General features: G+C 34.9%; 1 protein-coding gene across 9 annotated transcripts in view; it reads left to right on the forward strand.

The window, feature by feature from the left end:
• ADK (adenosine kinase) overlaps positions 1–24,368 on the forward strand; it is a 484,687-nt gene that overhangs the window by 222,605 nt on the left and 237,714 nt on the right. The gene's annotated exons all lie outside the window — the stretch shown is intronic.

Below are 24,368 nucleotides of genomic sequence, written 5' to 3' on the forward strand. Positions count from 1 at the left end.
TGGAATATAATACATGTACCATATTTTGCTATGGGATATTGGTAACTGTTCCTACTGACATTAGCCATTTTATCTAAGGACCTGTTAATTCATTAACAGTTAAAGAGTTATAAGTGGGTCTTTAGCAAATATTAGCTGTATATTTACATACTTACTTTGATTCAGTGAATGCACTTATCTTTTTCATTATTCACAACTAAAGGAATTTGGGGCTCCCTCTTTCTAACAAGATGGAGTAACAAGTACTGGATTTACCCTCTCACCTGAAATAATGATCATGGGAAAACCATATGATCATGTCTTATAGATGCAGAAAAAATAGTTGACGAAATCCAACATCCATTTTTCTTAAAATCCATGAAGAACCAATGGTAACACTGTACTTATTGTTGAAAGACTAAATGCTTCCCTGTAAGATTAGGAAGAAGACTAGGATGTCCACCTTCACCACTTCTGTTCAAAACTGTACTGCAGGTTCTAGCTAGAGCCATTAGTCAATAAAAAGAAAAGCATCTAGATTAGAAAAGCTGAAGTAAATCTTTCGTCGTTTGTCAGTGATACGATCATTTCTGTTCATTATCCTATAGAATCTACAAAAAGATACTAGAACTGATAATTGAGGTTTAGCACGCTTATAGGATTCAAGATCAACATTTTAAAATCAGGTGTATTTTTCTCTATTAGCAACAACAAATTTGAAATTTAGTAAAAGCAATGTTTACCATAATGTCCATAATATAAAATACTTGGGGACAAATCTTTCAAAAGATGTACAAGACCTGTGTATGTACATAGGTCAGAACCTACACAATTTTATACCTAATATTCATATAAATAAATTTGTATCATTTAAACCTCTGTGAAACGACGTAATCAACAAACAATGCAAAAAAGTAAAGGAATTTGTGTCAACATAACACTAAGTGAGTTGACTAAAGTCAACTCAATTTTTAATCACAAGATCTCTAAAAAATGACTAAACATCACTGAACAAAAGTTATGAGTGTAGTATAGAGTGTTGGATACCAGTCAACATTATTTCTTTGCAAAGCACAACCAGCTTGAGTATTCGTAGCCTTGACCAATTTGTTTTCTTGTTAACCATAATGTTTTGGGTCAGCATTCCAAAATTTGAGTGAGCAACATCTTTTGAACCTTTTTGACTGTTTTCCAGTTTCTTCTGGTATACAGTTGGTTTAACAGATTAGGGTTAGAGGTGAGTTTGAAATATGTGTGTTTAGTGTAGAGGATATTTAAGAATTATTTATTATTAAGAATCTTTGATTAATATTTTTGAAGATTGTATAGAGTAATTTTGAGGTAATTTGAAAATAATAAATTGCAATTTGTTATCATGGAGATATGTTAAATTGTTGGTTTGGGCATACCTATACTGATTGTCTAGTATGTTTTTAATCATGGTGTTTCCTTTTCAAGCAATAGATTGTGATGAAAAGTAAATTCACAATGAAATATATATATTAGCAATTGTAACTTTTGGATTTGGAAAGGAAAAATTATAATCTGAAGTTTTCTTCACCCCGCACCCCAAAGATAGTCAATTACCCTCAACTTTCTGAAGTGTTTTAGATTAGATTTCTAACATACAGATTTTGAAAGGTCATATATTTATTTTGACTTATGTTCAGGAAAAACTGAAAGGCTTAGCCAGAATGATAAATGCATGAAAGAGATTAGGTTTTGCAAGAGAGAATTCTTATATCCCTTAATATCTTTTATGTTACCTCCAAATTTTTCAAAGATGTAATAAATCTGACATCTATTACTTTCCAAACGAAAAGTTTGTAAATGTAACATTTTTCTGCTTTATCTAAAGGATTTACTTTACAAACTTAATTTGAATGTCTGTTCTCTGTCATTGCACGTAATTTCTGGAGACTAATTACATCCTTCTTTTTGTTTGTGGCTTTTAAAAATTACATCTTTTAATAAGGTATATGTCTTAGCTGTCAGGGAATTTTCACCATGTACCAGTTATTTCTGAGAAATGGGCAATGAATTATTTGGGAACAGAAACATCCTATTTTTTGTCTACTTTTCCAAGTAGCAGTTTCTCTGAATAATAGGCTTTTTGGTGTCTGTTAATTGGTAACTTTTGATATCAGTTGACTCCTGGGAAAGTGTTTTTAGTTGTTAAAAGTTAACTAAATGAAGAGTTATAATCCTTGAAGTAATAGTTGTCTGTTTTATACTCTATTTTTAATTATTGAGTGCCCCTATGATCATTTGTTACTCTTATTTAAACCCTTAACTTATCTAATAAATGGGACATTTATGATAATCAGTATTGTTTATTTTAGTAAAAATTCCATTCATATTTTCACATCACTTATACTGTCAGTTATTGTTTTTTCTTGCTCTGCTCAGAACAATGACGATATTCAATCCCAGCATTATTTTGTACATATGTTTCAGATCCTTCTATTCTGAGTCAGTATGCATTTATTGAATGGTTAGTATTTCTTTATAGCATTGGTTTAGAATATGTTTCTTGAACTTTCAAATCACTTATCTTACTTTTTTGAAGAAATGAAACTTTTTTATGAATAAATACTTTCAGTTCAAGTTAATAATACTAGACATTATTTGAAAAACAAAGAATATAATGTTGTGAAATGGTGATCTTGATCTAATATCCCTTTTCAAGACAATTTAACATTTCCCTCTTTTGGCAGTCATTTTTTTTTTTTTTTGGCAGTCATTTTTAAAAAATTGTATATTATTGGTCCAACAGAAGCAGGGAAAATGCATATTTTAATTATTTCTTTTTATATTTTTGAAGTCTAAAGATCTTTAAGGGAATTTTATTGTGGCTTGTAAAGGTATTTATCTAGAATTTCCCAACAAGTAGGTAAGGGATAATTTAACTGTTATGAACCCAGCCATCATCCATTTTCAGAGTTTGTTGAACATGGTTCTTTTTAAATCATTCTCTATCATGTCTGCATGCTGTACACTGTCATCCCTTACAGTTCTATGCATGAAATCTAAAAATCTCATATTCTGTGATGACATAGAATTCTCCTAACCCTTGCACCTCTAAGTGTCACTGCCCCCAAATCTGCCATTTCACTGCACTTAGTGCATTTGAGTGCACTTAATAGTCTCTCAAACTTATGTAAACAAATTCTCTCAATTTTTGTGTCCTTTCATTTCACAATGCCTAGCCAGCAATTCTAGGTCAGTCTAACTTATCATCTACCACTCTTACTCCTTGGGTATTGAGATTATTAGATGAAAATCATAGTACTATTTTATGGGTGGGTCCTATTTCAAATTCCTGGCCTCCAAACGCGCACTTAGTTCTTCCTGTAACATTTTTTGAAATGGTAGCTTTTCTTTCTAAAAATTCTTTTGAAGATTAATATTAAAATCTTATATAATTTAAGTAAATACTTTGTTATCTATCCACTTGGAGGATACTGACTTCCAAAATAGGAATACATTCTAGACAGTTGAAAAATATACAGTTGACCCTTGAACATTGCAGGTGTTAGGGGTGCCGACTCTCCACCTATAACCTTATAGTCTACCCTCCGTTTCCCAGTGTGCACCAACCATGGATTGTATAGTACTGTAGTATTTATTACGGGAAAAAATCTGTGTATAAGTGGACCTGTGCAGTTCAAACCCGTGTTGTTCAAGGGTCCACTGCAATTGATATGTGCAAACACTACTCTTTTTTTACTCTGCTTGCAAATGGAAATGTATCCTTTTATTTATCACTTGAGTTGAATATCAACAAACCATGTCAAAGAAATTTTGCAAAAAAATGTTATTTCATGACACAGAGAAGATTTTTATGATATGAAGAACAAACACTTCAAAACATGAAAGCAATTTCATGATTTTGATAATTTTATTATTGTTATATAATGTGTTAATTTTATTATAAACATGTTAATATAACGTGAAAGGTATATGAGAATTCTCTGTATTATTTCTGCAACTTTTCTGTAAGTATAAAATATTTCAAAGTAAAATGTTAAAAAATAAAAAAAAACTATTACTTCATTTTTAGTTTTTTAAAATAAACTTATTAAAATTTTATTTTACATTGAACTATAGTTGATTTACAGTGTTAGTTTCAGGTATACTGAAAAGTGATTCAGTTATATATATACATATATCTTTTCTTTTTCAAATTGTTTTCTCATTTAGGTTATTACAGAATATGGAGCAGAGTTCCCTGTGCTATACAGTAGGTCCTTGTTGGTTATCTATTTTAAATATAGACAGTGTGTACATGTCACTCCCAGACTCCCAATCTGTTCCTCCCCCTGAGTCATTCCCCCGGTAACCATAGTTTGTTCTCTAAGTCTGTGAGTCTGTTTGTTTTGTAAATAAGTTCGTTTATATCATTTTTTTTTTAGATTCCACATATAAGTGATATCAATGATATCTGTCTTTCTATGTTTGACTTACTTCAATTCGTACGATAATCTCCAGGTCCATCCATGTTGCTGCAGATGGCATTATTTCATTCTTTTTAATGGCTGAGTACTATTCCATTGTATATGTGTACCACATCTTCTTTATCTGTTCATCTGTTGATGGACATTTAGGTTGCCTCCATGTCCTGGCTATTGTGAACAGCACTGCAGTGAACATTGGGGTGCATGAATCCTTTTGAACCATGGTTTTCTTCAGATATATGCCCAGGAGTAGGATTGCTGGATCACATGGTAGCTCTGTTTTTAGTTCTTTAAGGAACCTCCATACTATTCTCCATAGTGGCTATACCAGTTTACATTCCCACCAACAGTGTAGGAGGGTAGACTTCTTATTTGGAATAATTTTAGATTTACAGAAAAATTTTGAAATAGTACAGATTTCCTATGTAATCCTCACCTAATTTCTTCTCAGTGTTAGCTTATTAAGTAAAAATATCATTTTCAGTGTACATTTAGTAGCTGAATACATTTAGTAAAGTCTTTATTCTGACTCTATTTAGATATAAGCTTTACCATTAGTTAGCAATTTTAATACTTTTTACTTTTGCTTCTATTATGGAAATGATTTAATTTTTTTAAACATCTTTATTGGGGTTAGAAATGATTTATTGACAATTATTCCTGGTAATATAGTTTAGATAGTAACTTGACTAATTTAAATTTTTTCTTATATTATACAATATAATATTTTAAGTTATTATTTCTAGGGTTATATATGTATTAAAATATTATTAAATGCCTTGAGAAGTTTAAGATTCCATTTTTAATGACATTTACAAATTTTAATAGCTGCTGCTCAGCAACTTGCCAAGACCTTATCTGAAAGTTTTTATCTGATTCTATAGAAATTAAACAAAGTAGAATTATATGTTCTTCTTGGGAAATCATGTCACCATGTAATCATCATATTAGTATACTGCTTTACATAAAACTTATATATTAAAAACTAATATAAAAACTAAGTTTCCTGAAGCATGTATATTTTTTGGTTATCCAAAATTTGGTCATATTTTATACTCATTCATTGAGTCTCTCTATATGTAAGCATTTTCTAGGCATTGTAAGGGACTCACACATGTCTGCATCTACAATAATTTCACTTTCTACTCCAACTCTCATTTCCTTTCTGTTTGTTCAAATCTTTCTCAGTCTCCTGTACCATATTACCCTACTCTCAGCAAGCTACTTCATCCTACTCTATAAATATAACAAATCATCAGGTTTCAACTTCTTCACCTTCTCTCCCCATTGCCTTCAAACTTGTTTATATAATTTTGTTTTTTAAATTCTATTCCATTTTCTTTCTCATTCTCTAGAGCTGCAAATTGTTATCCTTTCCCCCTTCCCTTCATTGCCAGATGTCTAGACAGTGTAGTTTACATTCATTTTCACTACTGCTTTACTTCCCACTCATTCTTTATTCACTAACTGCAGTGTGGGATCTCAACCTTATCTCTCTTTGGAAACATTTTTTTTTTTTGGCAAAAGTCACTAATAGCATAATTGCCAAACCCAAAGACCATTTAAAAATCTGAATCCTAATTGACCCACTTGAGGTTATTTCATTTGATGATTACTTCCTCAATTTTAAAACTTTCTTTCTTCCCTTAGCTTTCAGGACGGATAGCAGTCTTTCTTTGTTCTTACTAACTCTTTCAGTTATCCTGTCTCTTTACCTTTACTGGCTTATCTTCCTTTGTCAATTTCTTACTGTTGTTTCTAATCTATAAGTCATAAAGATTGAAGTACATAAAAATACAAAAACAAAAGTAGGTGAAAAAAATCATAAACAAAGATGAAATGAAAGAAAATATTTGTAAGATGTATCAGGTAAAGAGTTAATGTCCCTAACTTGTGAACTGATTCTTGGGATCTTGGTAGCATTAAGAAAAGAAAAACCCAACTGAAAAAGTAAACAGGGGCTTCCCTGGTGATGCAGTGGCTAAGAATCCTCCTGCCAATGCAGGGGACATGCTTTCAAGCCCTGGTCCAGGAAGATCCCACATGCTGCGGAGCAACTAAGCCCGCGAGCGACAACTGCTTAGCCCACGTGCCACAACCACTGAAGCCCACACACCTAGAGCCTGTGCTCTGCAGCAAGAGAAGCCACTGCAATGAGAAGGCCACGCACCGCAATGAAGAGTAGCCCCCCCCCGCTCACCGCAACTAGAGAAGGCCTGCGTGCAGCAACGAAGACCCTATGCAGCCATAAATAAACTCTATCTTTAAAAAGAAAAAGTAAACAAAGCATATGATGAGTAATTCAGTTCATATAAGAAAAAATATGAATTGCTAGTAAGTAAATGAAAAGCTCCTCAACCTAACTAACAATAAAAAATGCAAGTTAAAAGTCACCATATTTGCATATTACTTTGTTGAAAATAAATGATTAGGATTCAGTGTAGAGAGATATAAAATCAGAGGACAGGGGACTTCTCTGGCGGCACAGTGGTTAAGAATCTGCCTGCCAATGCAGGGGACACTGGTTTGAGCCCTGGTCCGGGAAGAACCTACATGCCGTGGAGCAACAAAGCCCGTGCTGCACAACTACTGAGCCTGCACTCTAGAGCCTGCGAGCCATAGCTGCTGAGCCCAAGTGCCACAACTATTGAAGCCCACATGCCACAACTACTGAAGCCTACAAGCCTAGAGCCGGTGCTCCGCAGCAAGAGAAGCCACCGCAGTGAGAAGCCCGTGCGCCACAATGAAGAGTGCCCCCGCTTTCCACAGCTAGAGAAAGCCCGCACGCAGCAACGAAGACCCAACACAACCAAAAATAATAATCAAAAATAAATAAATAACAGCAAAGGACACTTTTATACCCTTCTGTATGGGCATGAAAACAAGGTACACCTTATTGTAGAGCAGTTTGGCAGTATTATTACAAATTTTATATGTACATAATCTTTGACTCAGTAATTCTTAGTTTAGATATTCTATAGTAATAGTTAGATATGTGTATAAGTAATATGTAAATATATTTAGACAGTGTTTATAATAAAGTAAACTGAAGACAGTCTAAACATTTAGCAATAGGGGAAAATTACAGTCATGATATATTTGTATATGGAGTGCTAATTTTCTAATGATAAAAAAATTATAATGCCACTAGCACTTATTGAATGCCAATTTTATATTAAATCTGTATATTTAAAAATCTATTGGTAAAACAAAAGTTAACTTTAAGCTCACAGAGATTTTCTCCCATTTTCTTCTGGAAGTTTTATAGTTTTAGGTTTTGCATTTGGATCTATGATCCATTCAGAAGTATTTTGGTTTATGGTATGAGGAACAAATGGAAATTTTTGTATATGACTATCCAATAAATGTAGCACCATTTGTTGAAAAAGCTGTTTTCTCTCCAGTGAATTACTTTTGTACCTTTGTCAGATTTAGTTGTCATAGATTTGAGGGTACAGAAATAAATTCATCCATTTATGGTTAATTGATTTCTGACAAGAATATCAAGACAATCCAGTAGAGAAAGAATGGCCTTTTTAACAAATGATGCTGTGAAAACTAGATGTCTACATACAGTAGAATGAAGTTGTACCTCTACCTCACACCATATACAAAAATTTTGGTGAGGATGTTGAGAAACTGAGCTGGTGTGATTATAAAATAGTGCAGCTGCTTTGGTATATAGTCTGGCAATTCCTCAAAAGACTAAAGATAGAGTTATCATATGACTCACAATTCTAGGTATATACCCAAGAGAGATGAAAACATATCTTTACATTAAAAGTTGTATGAGTATTCATAGCAGTATTATTCATAATAGCAAAGTGGAAAAAAAACAAGTGTCCATCAACTGAGGAATGAATAAACAAGATGTGAAGTATCTATACCACAGAATATTGGCAATAAGTAGGAATGAAATACTGATTCATGCCACAATATGGATGAATCTTGACAACATTGTGGTAAGTGAAAAAAACCACTCACAAAAGTCCACATATTTTATGATTCTATTTCTGTGAAATGTCCTCAGTATGCATATGGTGACAGAAAATACAGTAGTTGTTTCCTGGGGTTTGTGGGAATGGGGGTTTGGGGGTATGATGGCTAAGTGATGAGGGATTCTTTTTGGGGTATTGAAATGTTCTAAAATTGATGTGATCTTTGCACAACTCTGTGAATATACTAAATGCTATTGAATTGTTCACTTTAAGTATGAATTGTATGTATGTGCACTTTATCTCAACAAAGCTGTCATGTTAAAAAATATATATCCGTCTCTTTAACTCTTTGGATAGAAATTCTGCCCACACATGACTTTTACTATGGTGCATTGGTCGTCTGCAAAGTTTTTGTTCATTAAATTATGCAAATCTTCCAAATGTAAAATGTCTCATTTGTCGATATCACTACCAGTTTCAAGAAAAGAGTCTTTTATGTATTGGGAATCTCACAGTGGTGAATATGTGATTTACACAATTATAATTATCAGTTGAAAGCTCAAATTTTATTATTAGCAATAAATCCTGACAGTTATTTTTTAAATGACAGGCTTAACGTTTTTTCATTTTTAAGAAAATATCTGCCAAATACTCAAGTCTGAATAACTATCATTTGTCTGTCAATCATTATTTCAAACAAAAATAGTTTTCTATAAAGAAAGCAGTTGGTTCATGTACAATAGAAACTCAACAGCATAAGTGTTTTTCCTCAGGAAACCATTTTACTTCATTCATACTTTCCAATTTGTTACACAGATTATTAAAAAGATGTGTATTTAAAGCTCACTGTTTAATAAAAATCAATGATTTTTGCTGCTTCAAAAAATTCTTAAATTAGTATCTTTAAAAAAATATTTTTTCCTTACAGTTTTATTGAGATGTAATTGACATACAGCACTGTGCAAGTTTAAGGTGTACAGCATAGTATTTAGACTTACATACATCATGAAATGATTACTACAATATTTTTAGTGAACATCAATCATCTCATACAGATACAAAAAGAAAAAGATTGTTTCCTTGTGATGTGAACTCTTAGGATTTATTTTCTTAACTTTTATATATAACATACAGCAGTGTTAATTATACTAATCATGTTGTACATTACATCCCTAGTACTTATCTTATAACTGCAAGTTTGTACCTTTGACTGCCTTCATCCAATTCCTCCCCCCCCCTTACCTCCTGCCTCTGGTAATCACAATTCTGATATCTTTTTCTGTGAGTTTGAAGTATAATTGACCTGCAATACTATGTTAGTTCATGGTGCTCAATATAATGATTCTATACATTACAAAATGATCACCATGATAAGTCTAGTTACCGTCTGTCACCATACAGAGATATTATATCATTATTGAATATATTCCCCATGCTGTATGTTTCATAAATTGGTATCATTATTTATTTTAATTAATTAATTTATTTTTTTGGCTGTGTTGGGTCTTTGTTGCTGTGCGCAGGATTTCTCTAGTTGTGGCGAGCGGGGGTTACTCTTCATTGCGGTGCGCGGGCTTCTCATTGCGTTGGCTTCTCGTGTTGCGGAGCACGGGCTCTAGGCGTGCGGGCTTCAGTAGTTGTGGCATGTGGGCTCAGTAGTTGTGGCTCGAGAGCTCTAGAACGCAGGCTCAGTATTTGTGGCGCACAGGCTTAGTTGCTCCGCGGCTTCCCGGACCCGGGATCAAACCCATGTCCCCTGCATTGGCAGGCAGGTTCTTAACTGCTGCGCCAACAGGGAAATCCCTTGCTCATTGTATTTTGTTTCCATGCTGCTTCCTCCACTAGAATGTTAACTCTTCAAGGTCTTAATTTGAGATTGAGGTTTCTTCACAGAGTACTTTAGATATAATAAGGGCTTGATAGAAGTTTATTGGATTAATAAGTGTATAATTCCGTGGTGGGTGCCCAGTAACATTATTATTTTGTTGATGGTATAACTGAGCTGCTAATAAGATTCTCCTTGCAATCTCTGAATGTAGATCTTTTCCCTAAAAAACACTATACATTTTAATTATTTGATGCTACTGTGTAATTATCTGATGTTACTGTGCAAAAAATACACATATTTATTGTTGATTGCTATTGAATATTTCATTGTAAGGATAGATACAGTTGGGCTAAAGCGTAGGCTTGTCAGAGATATGGATATGCCTGAGAGATTATCCTTTGATTCACGTGGCCTCACAGATCTGCACTTGGGACTATGATACAGTCGTTACCACTTACTTACACTCGGTGGATAGACAGACTGAAAGCTAAAATCTCTTATTAGAGTCAATCAGAAGGGGCCAGAATTGCATAAGCACTTCAGCAGTATGACGAGGATGGCAAGGGTAGCTTCTTGAAAGATGTATGGCATCCTCCCTCTGAACAGGAAGTAGCATCAGCAGTGGTGTCCTTAATGCAGATTTGAAAGCCAGTGAAGTTTTCTTGTTTTTACAATGTTGCTGATTCTTACTGTGTACAGCCTCTTGGTATTTAAAATGCTTGTATTCTTTACTTACATTAAAGGAATATATGTATTATTGCCTAGGTATATGGGCATCACTCTGTCAAGGACCACCATCCTTGTGACAACCTTGCATATTTTTTTCTTACTGATTTTTGAGAGTGCTTTGTACCTTAAGAATACTGACCTCTCCCCACCCCTTACCCTTCTCTTCTCCTGTGTAATGATCTTAAGTTTAAATCTAGTCACAGCTATCAGTATTTTTCTTTATAGTATTTGGCGTTCATGCCGTGGTTAAGGAAATCTTTCTTTGTCTAAAGTTATTTTTGAAGTAGCTGAATTTTCTACCTTTCTGGTTTTCTTTTTTACATTTTTTGGTTAAAATATGAGGAGAGGGAATTCCCTGGCGGTCCAGTGGTTAGGACTCCACTCTTCGACTGCTGGGGGCCAGAGTTTACCTAGTCGGGGAACTGAGAATTAGCAAGCTGCGCGGCAGGGCCAAAAAAAAAAAAAGTAAAATAAAATTATTAGCGGAAAGAATCATACCCCTTCCCCCTGCCACACACCAAAGGCTGTGTAGTTAACCTGGCTCACTATATTGAATAACTCCCTTTTTCCCCAACTTAGCAAAATGTCATCTGTATCCTATACTGTGTTGCCATCAGTACACGAATCTGTGTTTGAACTTTTTTTCTTTTTCCATTGATTTCTTTTGATGTCAGTACCAAATAGTTTCAATTACAGTTGCCAAATCATACATTTTAATACCTGGTAGTGAAGCCTCCCCTCCCCCCATCATTATGTACTTTCCTATTATCCGCTCAGGTGAATTTAAGGACCATATTAATATTTTCAGAATATCACATTATTGTTTATAGGGTTCATTGGGGCAAAATAACATTTTTATAATAAATTTTTAAGGGTAAATGTCTTTTTGTCTTACATTAATATTTTCATTTTAATTTCCCATTTTGTATATATATTTATATTTTTAGCATTTTATTATAGGAAATTTCAGACCTACATAGAAGGATAGAGAATAGTATAATGACCTCCATGTACCCATTATCTAGCTTCAATAACTATCAGTATTTTGCCAAACTTGTTTTATATTTCTCCTTTGAAGCAAATTCTAGGTATCTTGTCATTTATCTATAAATCCTTCAGTTTGCCTTTCCAAGAATGACACTTTAAAAAACCCAATAACACCATACTATTACCTTAAAATGTTAATTTCTTAATGTTATTTAATACCCAATTCAGAATTCAAATTTTCATAATTGTTAAAAATCCATTTGTGATAGTTTTATTTGAATCAGAATCTAAACAAGAATTCAAACAGTGCGTTTATACCTTATATCTAGTTAGCTGTTATCTTGCTTTCTTCTTGTTAAAGAGTCAGTGACTTTTTTTTTTCTTTAAGAGCAAATGGGTTATTTGTACTGTAGACAGTCTCACTTTCTGGATTTGGTCTATTGCTTCATATTTAATGTTTGCTTGTAGTTAGTGCTAGAGGTTTAGTTAGATACAGATTTGTTTCTTTAGGCAAGAATCTTTTAAAAGTGCTATTCTATCATTTTACTATATCTCCTTTGGAATCCATCATGTCTGGTTTTCCACTTTTAGCAATCTAAGATTAAGCAGTGGGTTCAAGTTTGGTTTCTTCTTGCTGCCATTATATGTAGCATTTGTACCTTTTTTGATTTGTTTGTTTTAACATTTTTTCCAGTTTTATTGGATATAATTGACATACAACACTGTTTGAGTTTCAGGTGTACAGCATAAAAGTTTGACTTACATATTTTGTGAAATGATTACTGCAGTGAGCTTCATTTACATCCACCATGTCAGATAAGCGCAGTAAAACGAAATGGGAAAAACAAAAAATTCTCCTGTGATAAGAACTCTTAGAATCTACTCTCTTAGCAACTTTCATGTATATCATATAGCAGTCATAACTACAGTCATCATGTTGTACATTACATCTCTTTATTTTTTTCCTAATAAGTTACTATTAGTATTTGAGGAAGTTTTTAAAGCACATGGTTTAGTAACTGAACATATTACCAAACTTTCTTTACTATTTCTAATAATTTTTTGTGGATCCTCTTCGGGGACCATTACAGAAAAGTGGTTAAGACGTGGGCCTTGTTGGTACAGTGTCTGGATTTAAGTCCTAGGGAGCTTATTTGACTCAGTTTCTTCATCTGTAAAAGGGAGATTAGTGAGTTATTTCCCATAATATGCAGAAAATAAATTGTGTTTGTTTGTTTGTTTATGGGTTTTTTTGTTTTTGTTTTTGACCACACTGTGTGGCTTGCGGGATCTCAGCTCCCCGACCAAGGATTGAACAGCGCCCTCGGCAGTTAAAGTGCAGTCCTAACCACGGGACCACCAGGGAATTCCCTGAGAGAGAGTGTGTGTGTGTGTGTGTGTGTGTGTGTGTGTGTGTGTGTGTGTTTAATGTCCTTTTCTTTTTCAGATTGTGACATTATATTTTCACCTTTCAACCTTTTTAGTGCTTGACTTAATTTTACGATATAATTATACTGGCTATGACAGTGTTAAATAATAGCAGTGTTAACATGCAACCTCCAATGATATTAATAGCTAGTATTTATTGAAGTATTATCTTATTCTTGTTTTACTTTTATTGTTGTTGTATAATAAATAAATGTTATTTTAGGAATATGCAGTGATATCATCAAAATAAAATTTTTGGTATCTACTGATCCGCTAATAAGATACTATTAATCAAATACCTATTGGGTATCTATTGTGTGTCACTTGCTGGGGATACATTGATGAGAAAACAAATAAAAATTCCTACCTTCATGTAGCTCATATTTTAGTGGGAGGGAGAAATACAAATAATGTCATATGTAAGTGTTGACCTAAAAAATATTTCTTTAGCAAAAATGGGTTTATGCAGGATCAACAAAGAATTGCAATTGGGCATCTGCAACCATGACAAGCCTTGTGCAAGTCTCTGCACATGAAGGAGGGAAGGACTCTTAAAAGAGGTGAAAAAGAAGTTGAGGGGACTATAGTAAAGGAAGAGTCCATTGAAGGAACTGAGAGGTCAAAGTAAAGTAATTGAGGTTTCTGTTTATTAAATTTTACATAAGCAAAATAATAAAAAGTAGAAGAGTACGGTATTGGGAATGTTGGAACAAAAAGAGCATTTTACAATATTAAATAGAGTGCGTGGAACAGTTTTGTTGCGATTTGAGTAAAGACTTTCGAGATGAGGCAATAGCTTTCTGGCTTACTGGGGAAGTCCAGTCTAGTAGAGATGTCAGTAGTTGCTAAGGGAGAACATGCTTGGCATGTTTCAAAATCCTGCATGGAGTTCATTGTGGTTGGAGCAGGATATGAAGAGTAGCAGAAGATGAGGTTAGAGAGGCAGCAGGAGGTAAAGAAGAGTGGCTTGAACCTGTAGGGCCTCACAGACTAATGCAAGGAGTTTTGCTTCTCATTGAGTGATCTGGAGAGCATTGCAGGGTTTTGAGCAAATGAATGACATCTGCTGATTTACGTTTTAAAAGGAAAATGTCAAGAAAGGAGGCAAGGAGATCAGGAAGCTATTGCAATAATCCAGGCAAGAGATTATGGTAATTTGGATGGGTGGTAGCAGTGGAATTAACAAAAAGTGTTTGGGAAAAAAAGTAGTTAAAATCTGGAAATATTATAAGGATAGAGCCAATAAACTTTCCCAAAGGACTGGATGTGGGATGTGAGAAACACCCTCCTAACTGATCTCTTTGTTGCCTCTGTTTATGTACAGTATAAAAATCCTTTTATATACAATAGCAGAATTGATCCTCATTTAAATTTGATAATTTAGCTTTGTTATTTAAAACCCTTCAGTGGCATTCTGTTGCACCCTGTATAAAATTTATTCTCCTTACCATAGTCAGTAAGGTGTACATGATCTGGAACCTATGTATTTGTCAAAACTTAGCTACTATAAAAAAAATTTTTTTTTTCTTCAGTTTTTGAATATATGCCAACCTCTTCCATGCCTTAGAAGTTTTGCACTTGCTTCTCTTTCTGTTTGGAAGAGTCCCCAACCTCCAAGCTTATTTTTTGCCTGTTTAGCTTATTTGCATATTTTATGTCTCAACTTAGTTTCTTAGACCTATTTAAAGTAGATTATTGCCTTGCATCTGTCTTCCACCCCATTGTCCTTTTCAGCCATTTGTTTTTTTTCCTTCATGGCATTTCTTGCAATTATTTTGTTTCTCTGTTTAATGTTTTTGTTGTGTTTGCTTTGCATTTGTTTGTTTGTTTGGGATCTCCATGAAGCAGAGACCATGTCTAACTTGTTCAACTTTGTGTTTCAGTGCTAGCCAGGTGTCTGGCTCATAGACTTATTCAATAAATAGCTTTAGATTGGATTGACTGACTATATTAATGAACAAATGAGCAAACAAAATGTTTACTTTATATGCCAGTGTAGCAGCCCTGGACATTACACCTAACTTAGATTTTAATTCAGTCTTGTTATTTTGATACTCCTTCCTTAATCAGCCATCGCATATTGCTAATTGTAAGATGGTCATACATGATTCTTTATCACTAGAAGAAAATTTCTTCCTGAATTTCATTTAGTTATTAACATGTAGGCAAATCCTTATATTTCAGAAGGTAACTATAGTCATATAGTTATACTACCTGTCACGGAGATGTGTCAAAGGAAATGTGAAGTAGCAGCTTTAAAGATGTCCCCTACCCCCACCCCTTTTTTCCGTTGAAGCTATTATCCTAAAGGAAGGAAGGGAAAAAAAAGAAATCTATGGTGTGAGTTCAGGTTTACTACCGTAAGTGTTTAAGAAAGGCCCCTGTTACCATGACAACAAATGCATGTATTTCAAGTGGAAAATTTTCAGCATAGGGGACTGATAAAATTATAGCATCCCTATTCTCTTAGTATAGAATTGCTCTTTGTCAAGTTAAAAAAAAAATCTGAAATCCCCTATTAAAATTAATTTTTAAATGTTCCTATAATATTGTTTTAAAGTCATTTATTATGACTTAAAATTATACCAAAAGAATATACTTTCATAGATCTGTCATGCAGAAAGTTAAGCATTTGATTTGACATTAAAAATTACTTTTCTAATCTGTACTAGATCTTTGCTTAAATGGTAAATAGTTTACTGTATTGGGAGTTTTTGACAATAGAAAATGACCTGCCACTTTATAGATTCCTTTGCCTTAAATGCTATCTAACTCCAGTGGAGGAAAGCTGTTAAGCTTTAAGTGCTGTCATATTTGCAGGCTTTTATAGTTGAAGAGAACAGCAGTGAGCAATGATGATGGGAAACGATGGAAGGTAGACTTAAAACACCATAAAACACAGACGATTGTGTGTAATGCCTTGAATTGAATCCTTTTTGAATGAAATGATCAGCCATATGTGCCACCCTTATGGACCCTGTAAGAAGAGGAGAAGAAATGTGCCCTGATGCTAACTGTGCATGAAATTGCAGTGTTAGGAGGTATTGACCAGATGTTTCAATCTCAACAAATAGCTTGTTATGTGACTGAGTGAAAATATCTTTGCTTCTTTGATCACATACACCTTGAAGGAAGAGGTAATTTAATAGAAGCTGTCATAGTTCATCATTGTCAATAAACTTTGACTTGACCTTTGCCTTATGCTTTTGATGTTGCTTCTGATAAGTGTTGATGGGCAGATGTTTACTGCCTTGAGGGATTTTTCTTTTTATAAGGTGTATGCTAGAAATAGTAAAGGAGAAGGATTTTTCTCAATTCTTCTCTTGCTCTCTGGTTATTAGTTGGCATGTTTTTCTCTGGATTTTGTAGAGTTTCTGGGCAAATGCATCTGAGTGACATTTTTACCTCTAAAGACCCACTGTGGGTTTTTCTGTAAAGGTTTCTTACTCTGCTCACCTCTCTGTCCCAGTTTTAATTGGTCCCAGTAAGCTTCTGTGGTGATTTTTTTTTTCTTATTTCATATACCGTACATTCTTCTGTTTTTTCGTAGCTTGAAATGATGGATCTCTTAGAAAATCACCGTAATTTCCTGACTTTTACACTTGAGAACAATGATAGCTAGAGAGATTAAGCTACTTATTCAAGGTCACATGGTTACTCTTTTTGAGGCCAGCTGTATTTCTGAGAACTGATGACACTCTTTCCAGTAAGATTTTCTTTACTTCCCTTTCTTGCCTATATCTAGACTAGTGATTGGGAGTATACCTTCTAAAATCATACAGACTTGAGCATGCCACTGACATACTTTCCTCATCTGTGAAATTGGAATAGTAAGTATCTGCATTGTGTTTGGTGGTTCAGATTAGCTGAGATAAGGTAGTAGGTAAAGAATTAGCAAATTGAAGTACTCAAAGTAAGTACTCACTAATTTAGCTCTTAATTATGTTTTTGTTTCTAACTCATCTTTGGTTAATTATAGTGTTTTTTAGCTGAACTTTTGGTTTATATTTGGTTTTGTTTTATAACTTTATTTATTTTTGTCTGCATTGGGTCTTCGTTGCTGCGCGCGGGCTTTCTCTAGTTGTGGCTAGCGGGGGCTACTCTTAGTTGTGCGCGGGCTTCTCATTGCGGTGGCTTCTCTAGTTGCGGAGCACGGGCTCTAGGTTCACGGGCTTCAGTAGTTGTGGCTCGCGGGCCCTAGAGCGCAGGCTCAGTAGCTGTGGTGCAGGGGCTTAGTTGCTCCGCGGCATGTGGGATCTTCCCGGACCAGGGCTTGAACCCGTGTCCTCTGCATTGGCAGGAGGATTCTTAACCACTGCACCACCAGGGAAGCCCCTTATATTTGGTTTTTAATGCAGTTTTTCTTAAGTTGTCAGGGGGAAGGAAGTATTTAGACTATATGGGGAAAATGAAAATGATTTTAGAAATTATTTTTGAATTATGGTAGTTATACAGGTAAATAAAATGTCCTTTAAACTAGAGCAGCCGTTGCTACCATCTCCTTTACTTTGAAGTTTCTTGAGGATTGTAGGGAAGGAAAAATTTTCCTTGACCCTCTTAGGGTCCTGGCTGGGTCTGAAAATTAAACTGATAAAAAATACAAATTTATTTAGTATAAGTTTTATGTGACATGGGAGCCTTCATAAGGAAATGAAGACCCAAAGAAACAGTTTGACCTGAGTAGCTAGGTTCGATGAGGAAAGGGAAATCTTACAGAAATATGACATAGGTCAGAGAGTATGAAGCAAGTGTTAACTGGGGAAAACTTAGCAAGGTCTTTTTGTTAGGATTCTTCTGTGCATCCCTTTGTCTTTGGAGATAAATGTGCTCTTTTCCTGCAGATACTGTGAAGGCACCTCTCATGTGAGGGTTTTATGACCTATATCAGGAGAGAAGGAGAGTGATGGTCAGAGGGACCTTTCTACTTATGCCATTTTCTCAGATTCCTTTAGCCAGTATGCCATAATTTGGAGTAGTGTGTCCTACACCCCCTCAGCATTTTGCCATATATATTTACAACATCATTTCACTATGTAAGGGAATTTAACAATTTCAATTAATGTCGTGGAAATGCTATATTAAATTCTGTTTCTGCAGACACTTTCTGGCAGGTTTTTTTTTTTTAATTACAGATCTCATTTCTCCTTATGAGATATCTTTATTCCAACCTAAAAGAGAGACTTCATTGTGCATAGCAAGAAACTTAAAGAAAAGATAGGCATGATTTTTAAAATCTTGGGAGAATTAGAAATAGAATATATATTATCCATTGGGTAGAAATCTTGTTGCTTAAAGGCTTCTGTTGAAAGGCAGATTGCATAAAAATCTGAAGCCTGTTGTGGCACCATATTCAGGTGCTGGGTTATTTTTTATCACCTAATTTTGGATACTTTTGGAAATAAATCTAGGCTACTTATTTTTTAGTTTTATTTTTTTTAATTTTTTTTTGCGGTACGCAGGCCTCTCACTGCTGTGGCCTCTCCCGTTGCGGAGCACAGGCTCCGGACGCGCAGGCTTAGCGGCCGTGGCTCACGGGCCCAGCCGCTCCGCGGCATGTGGGATCCTCCTGGACCGGGGCACGAACCCGTGTCCGCTGCATCGGCAGGCGGAATCTCAACCACTGCGCCACCACGGAAGCCCTAGGCTACTTATTTTTGATAGCCAAAGAAATTGAGTAACAATTTCAGGTAATATAAGTTGTTTAAAAAACATAACATACAGTATTTTCTAATTTAGATAAATAACTTTGGATCAATGGTTTTCTTGGTTAATTTGGTGCACTCCTATTAGAAAGAAAAAGGCGTCCACCCTAGCTATAGCTGTATTCTCCCTATACCATTCCTCCTCCCCCCTCCTTCTTCTCTCGTGTGAGTGGCCTAATTCCTTTTAGGAATCTGATCAAATTCGTGAATCCTCTTCTCTGAAAAATACATAAAAATTTCCTTACATTTCAGGGGGTTAGTGGATTCCCTGCTTCCTCTCACATATACCTTGCCCTGATTGGGGCCCACAGACCTCGTACAGGCTACAAATCTCCTTAGAAAATAAAATTCAAACTCCTTCCTAGTATTCTAAATATTTAACAATTTGTCTTAGAAATAATAGTGTTATTGCTACTCATATAATAATTACAATAGTAGTAATTATAAGAATAGTTAAAATTTATTCTGTGCCAACCTTATGCCAGGTCTTCTGCTGAACCTTTAACCTGGACTAATGGTTATATTATTAATGATATCTCCATGTGGACTGTATCCAGTTTGCATTTATCATGTGCTTTAGAAAATATCATGTCTTTAGAATACAAATTGAAAGAAGAGATTATAAGCACTTTGATTCTAACACCTTATTTATGTTCACTCATTGCATTCATAAGGTATCAAAATCCTTTTTGGAATACTGAATTTATTTTTAGTTCTTTAATTCCAGTACTCTCTTTTTTGCTTCTGAGCCTCTTTGTCATTCTTCTTCCATGGAAAATTAACTATCCCACCCAACACCCACCATGTCCCTTAAGTCCTACAAATTTCAGTTTGGAGACAGGTTCTCATATTTCCCTTAGGAGATCATCTTTGGTCACTCTCCAAAGTCTAATGTACTTGCTACTCCCATGTGCTGCAATAACATTCTCATTCTCTCTCTCTCTGTCTCTCTCGCTCTTGTTACCTATCTATCTATCTAAATAGATAGGGTGTGAAGAGAATCCAGGCTGGGGAACACTCAAGAATGGGGAGAAGAAAACAAGCCTACAAAAGAGATAGAGAAGTGTTTCTTTATCTGTTATTTACTACAGTAATGTCCAACAGATGGTAAGTGATCAAAAAATATTTATGGAATGAGTTAAATAACGTTACACTAAAATTTATTTTTATCATATCTCAGTGCCCTGTTATTATCAGCAGCAGCAGCACTCTTTAATAGGCACTACTTTAGGCACTTTGCTTGCATTATCTTATTCAAGACTCACAATAATTCTGCAAGAAATATAATTTCTCTTAGAGTATATAATTTATCATCCCATGACTAGATGAACTTACATATATCTGAGTCTGAAGTTTTTTTTTTTTTCTAGTAGGCCAAAGTTTCCCAAAATCTCTTCTGAGCAATAGATGTTAACAGGTATTTAACAACAAAAATAACTAAAAAACTATTGCTGGGCTAATAGTAGAATTATTGGGAATCAATTTTACTAATAGGATGCATGCCAGCAGGTGAAAGTGGAGCAGTTTTGGCAGGAAAGGAGGCTAACGTTACTAGTTACTGAGGGAGAATGGATTCTTAATAATATTTATGAAAATTTTCTGTTTCACCCTGATTCGCTTGGTACCAAAGCTTAGCCGTCATCTGAGAGAATCAATCCTTTAAGCTTTGTGATATATGCTGTTGTCCTAACCAACTACTTCCATTTTGATTTCCTCATCACCCTTTGCAGTCTGCTTGTTCCTGTTATTTCCCAGTTTTGACATTTAATTTCTTTTAGTTGTGCTTTACAGTTTTCTTGAAATGCCTCATTGGGTTTTCTTGTATAAAATTCCTTAGGCTTATCTTGCAATTATTTTAGTAACTAGGTGTCATTATTTATTATTCTGTTATGGATTGAATTAAAGTACATAGCATTATTTTAGAAGTGGCTGGTTCTTGAGCATCATTGTCATTTATATTGTCCTAAATATTGCATTTAGGTGACAAAGTGGAAATTCATCTGGAAGGTGAAGTTAATATTAATAGAAATCTTTCCATATGTTGTTAAAGACTCTTGATGTGAAGCTCAAAATGTGAAGCTCATTTTTTCAGCCCCTGTTTAAATTCAGTTGTAAATTTTCTCCTCCTGGTTTCTTACCTTAATGAGGTATCATCTCTTATCACCTAACTTCTTCGCTCAAAAACCCTCCTGTGCACCCTTCTATCTACAGAATGCCACCTAAACTTCTTTAAGTGGCATTTAATGATCTGGCATAGATCTTTTCTCCATTAGTCTCTTCCCTCACACATAGTTCTCTGTCATACTCCTAACTGACCAATATTTATTTTCCTTTATTTCTCTTATTATTTTTGTTAACACTATACTTCTTTTATTTCTCAAACTGTGTGCTAAGGCCTCTTCGCTGCAGACCCAATTCGGTTTCTCAGGATATTTTAAATTTTCTAGGGAAACAGTGACATCTATCAGGTACAGGACAAACCGCTAACTTTGGATATTTTCATTTTAAAATTAGGTTGCTACATTCCTTTTGGTGGTATCATATACTTTGTAAAACTGGGTTTCTGTGACTAAAAAAAATAAGCACTGCTCAGAAATTAATGTGAGACAGGAAATGACGGTGGTGGTGACCAGCCTGATTCCAAGGTTTGAGAATTTTGCAGTGCTAGACAAGTACTAAATTGTTAGGAAATAAATACTTAAGTTGTTTAGAACTAACTACTTAATAAATAGAATTCCTTTTGCCTTAGGGACACCATGATAAAATTCCTAACACAGTAAAGGAGGCATGTGCTCTATGCTTCTACTTTCTTTCCAGTTCATAGCCATTTTTAAAAATTATACCTATCATTCAAAGACTACTCAATAATGTCACCCATCTCTGGAAGCCTTTTCTGATCCCCCCAGCTGCAATTAATCTCCCTCCTGGGTGTTTTCTGATAACATTGTAGCTTTACTATTGCTGTTAAAATTGAATTCAACTAATTCATTTATTTATTTAAAGTTAACAGTAATGGCTTTCTGGTTCTCTAGTTAGGTGTAGTTACTTACAGTATAATGAGAGCCCTCTCATCCTCTGTGTAAAAGTGAAACAGCTATATTATTAGGTATCATTTACTGAACTAGAGTGCATGTCTTGATAAGTCTGTTTCTAATTCTTAAGCATCCTTACAAGATCACAGGTTATATTGGAATTTAGCAATGTTGGTTTCTGTCACACTGACATACCTCCTAACCTTTGGCTGTTCTAGTTACTTCTCCTTTTACTGTTGATAGAATCAGCTTTTTGATATCCTCAAAAATCCTATTGAGATTTTGACTGGGGTTTGCAATGACTCTATGACTCTATTAGGGGAGAATTGCTGTTTTAAGAATATTAAATTTTTGGGAATTCCCTGGCAGTCCAGCGGTTAGGACTCTGCGCTTTCACTGCTGAGGGCCCAGGTTCAGTCTCTGATTGGGGAACTGAGATCTTTCAAACCGCGTAGGACGGCCCCCCACCAAAAAAAAAAGAATGTTGAGTTTTCCAGTTCGTGCACATAGGCTCTCCATTTATATAGGTGGGTTTTTTTTTCCCCCGCAGCAAAACGTATATAGTGTTCTGTGCATAGGTCTTGCGTGTGTTTTCTTAAATTTTTCCCAATATGTTTTATTTTTTGATGTTATTGTAGATGACACTGTTTTCTTAATTTTAATTTTCAGCTGTTCCTTGGTAGTATATAGAATCACATTAGATTTTTTTCTTGAATCCTGAGACCTTGATAAACTGACTCTTTAATCCTGGAGCATTTATATAAGCTCCTTTGTGATCTCTTGTATTCCTTAAGCATGCACAGATTGGTCCCCAGCAAAAGCCTTAAGAGTTACTCTATATGGATTTCAGCTCATTCCTCTCTGAAACTCTTTTTTGCCATTTCAAGTTTCCTGACTCCTTGAACACTTATCTCTCTCTGCTTAATTCAGTGAGAATGCCAGGCTCTGTTTGGCTTCTTCCTCCCTGCACCACAGTCTGGAAATGGCCTCCTGGCAGAGAGTCTGCATGATGTCAGGGCTCACCTTCTGTCTTCTCTATCAGAGATTACAGTCCAGTTCTGCCTGTTGGCCAATGTCTGAAAATTCTTTAGTTGTTCCCTTTTGCTTTTCTTTTCAGTTATTCAGAACACAGGGGTAGTTCTGGACCCTGCTACTCCCTCAGGGCTAGACTGGAAGTTAAAGATAGGTGTTTAAGGATGTTCTGTCCTTATATAAAAAAACAAAAGTTGGGCAGTTTGTTTTACCCAAAAAAAGGCAGCATATTCAGGTTATGAACAAAGTTAAATCTCTTTTCTAGAAAATCTGACAATGTAATGATTTTGATTTCATATTAGGGACACGGTCATTTTCATCATTTTATTCTCTAGTATACATGTATTAAATGTTTATTGATTGCATGTCAGAAGGGTAGGAAACAGACTGGTCAAGTGTTGGTCACATTGTGTTTGAGACAAAGTTAGTGGTGCACTAAAGTTTTAACAGAATTTAAATTAGTTATACCTCCTTAGGTAGGTTTATTCCTAGGTATTTTATTCTTTTTGTTGCAGTGGTGAATGGGATTGTTGCCTTAATTTCTCTTTCTGATCTTTCCTTGTTAGTGTACAGGAATGCAAGAGATTTCTGTGCATTAATTTTGTATCCTGCAACTTTACCAAGTTCATTGATTAGCTCTAGTAGTTTTCTGGTGGCATCTTTAGGAATATCTCTGTATAGTATCATGTCATCTGCAAGCAGTGACAGTTTTACTTCTTCTTTTCCAATTTGTATTCCTCTATTTCTTTTTCTTCTCTGATTGCGTATACTCAGAAAGCTGTAAGACACTGATGAAAGAAATCAAAGTTAACACAAACAGATGGAGAGATACACCATGTTCTTGGATTGGAAAAGTCAATATTGTGACAATGACTATACTACCCAAAGCAATCTACAGATTCAACACAATCCCTATCAAATTAACCAATGACATTTTTTACAGAACTAGAACAATAAACCTTAAAATTTGTATAGAGACACAAAAGACCCCGAGTAGCCAAAGCAATCTTGAGGGAAAAAAATGGAGCTGGAGGAATCAGACTCCCTGACTTCAGACTGTACTACAAAGTTACAGTAAACAAGACAGTATGGTACTGGCACAAAAACAGAAGTATAGTTCACTGGAACAGGATAGAAAGCCCATAGATAAACCCACGCACCTATGATCAACTAATCTATAACAAAAGAGGCAAGGATATACAATGGAGAAAAGCCAGTCTCTTCAATAAGTGGTGCTGGGAAAACTGGACAGCTAT

This window comes from Lagenorhynchus albirostris, chromosome 16 (assembly GCF_949774975.1).
Source record: "Lagenorhynchus albirostris chromosome 16, mLagAlb1.1, whole genome shotgun sequence".
Classification (NCBI taxonomy): domain Eukaryota; kingdom Metazoa; phylum Chordata; class Mammalia; order Artiodactyla; family Delphinidae; genus Lagenorhynchus; species Lagenorhynchus albirostris.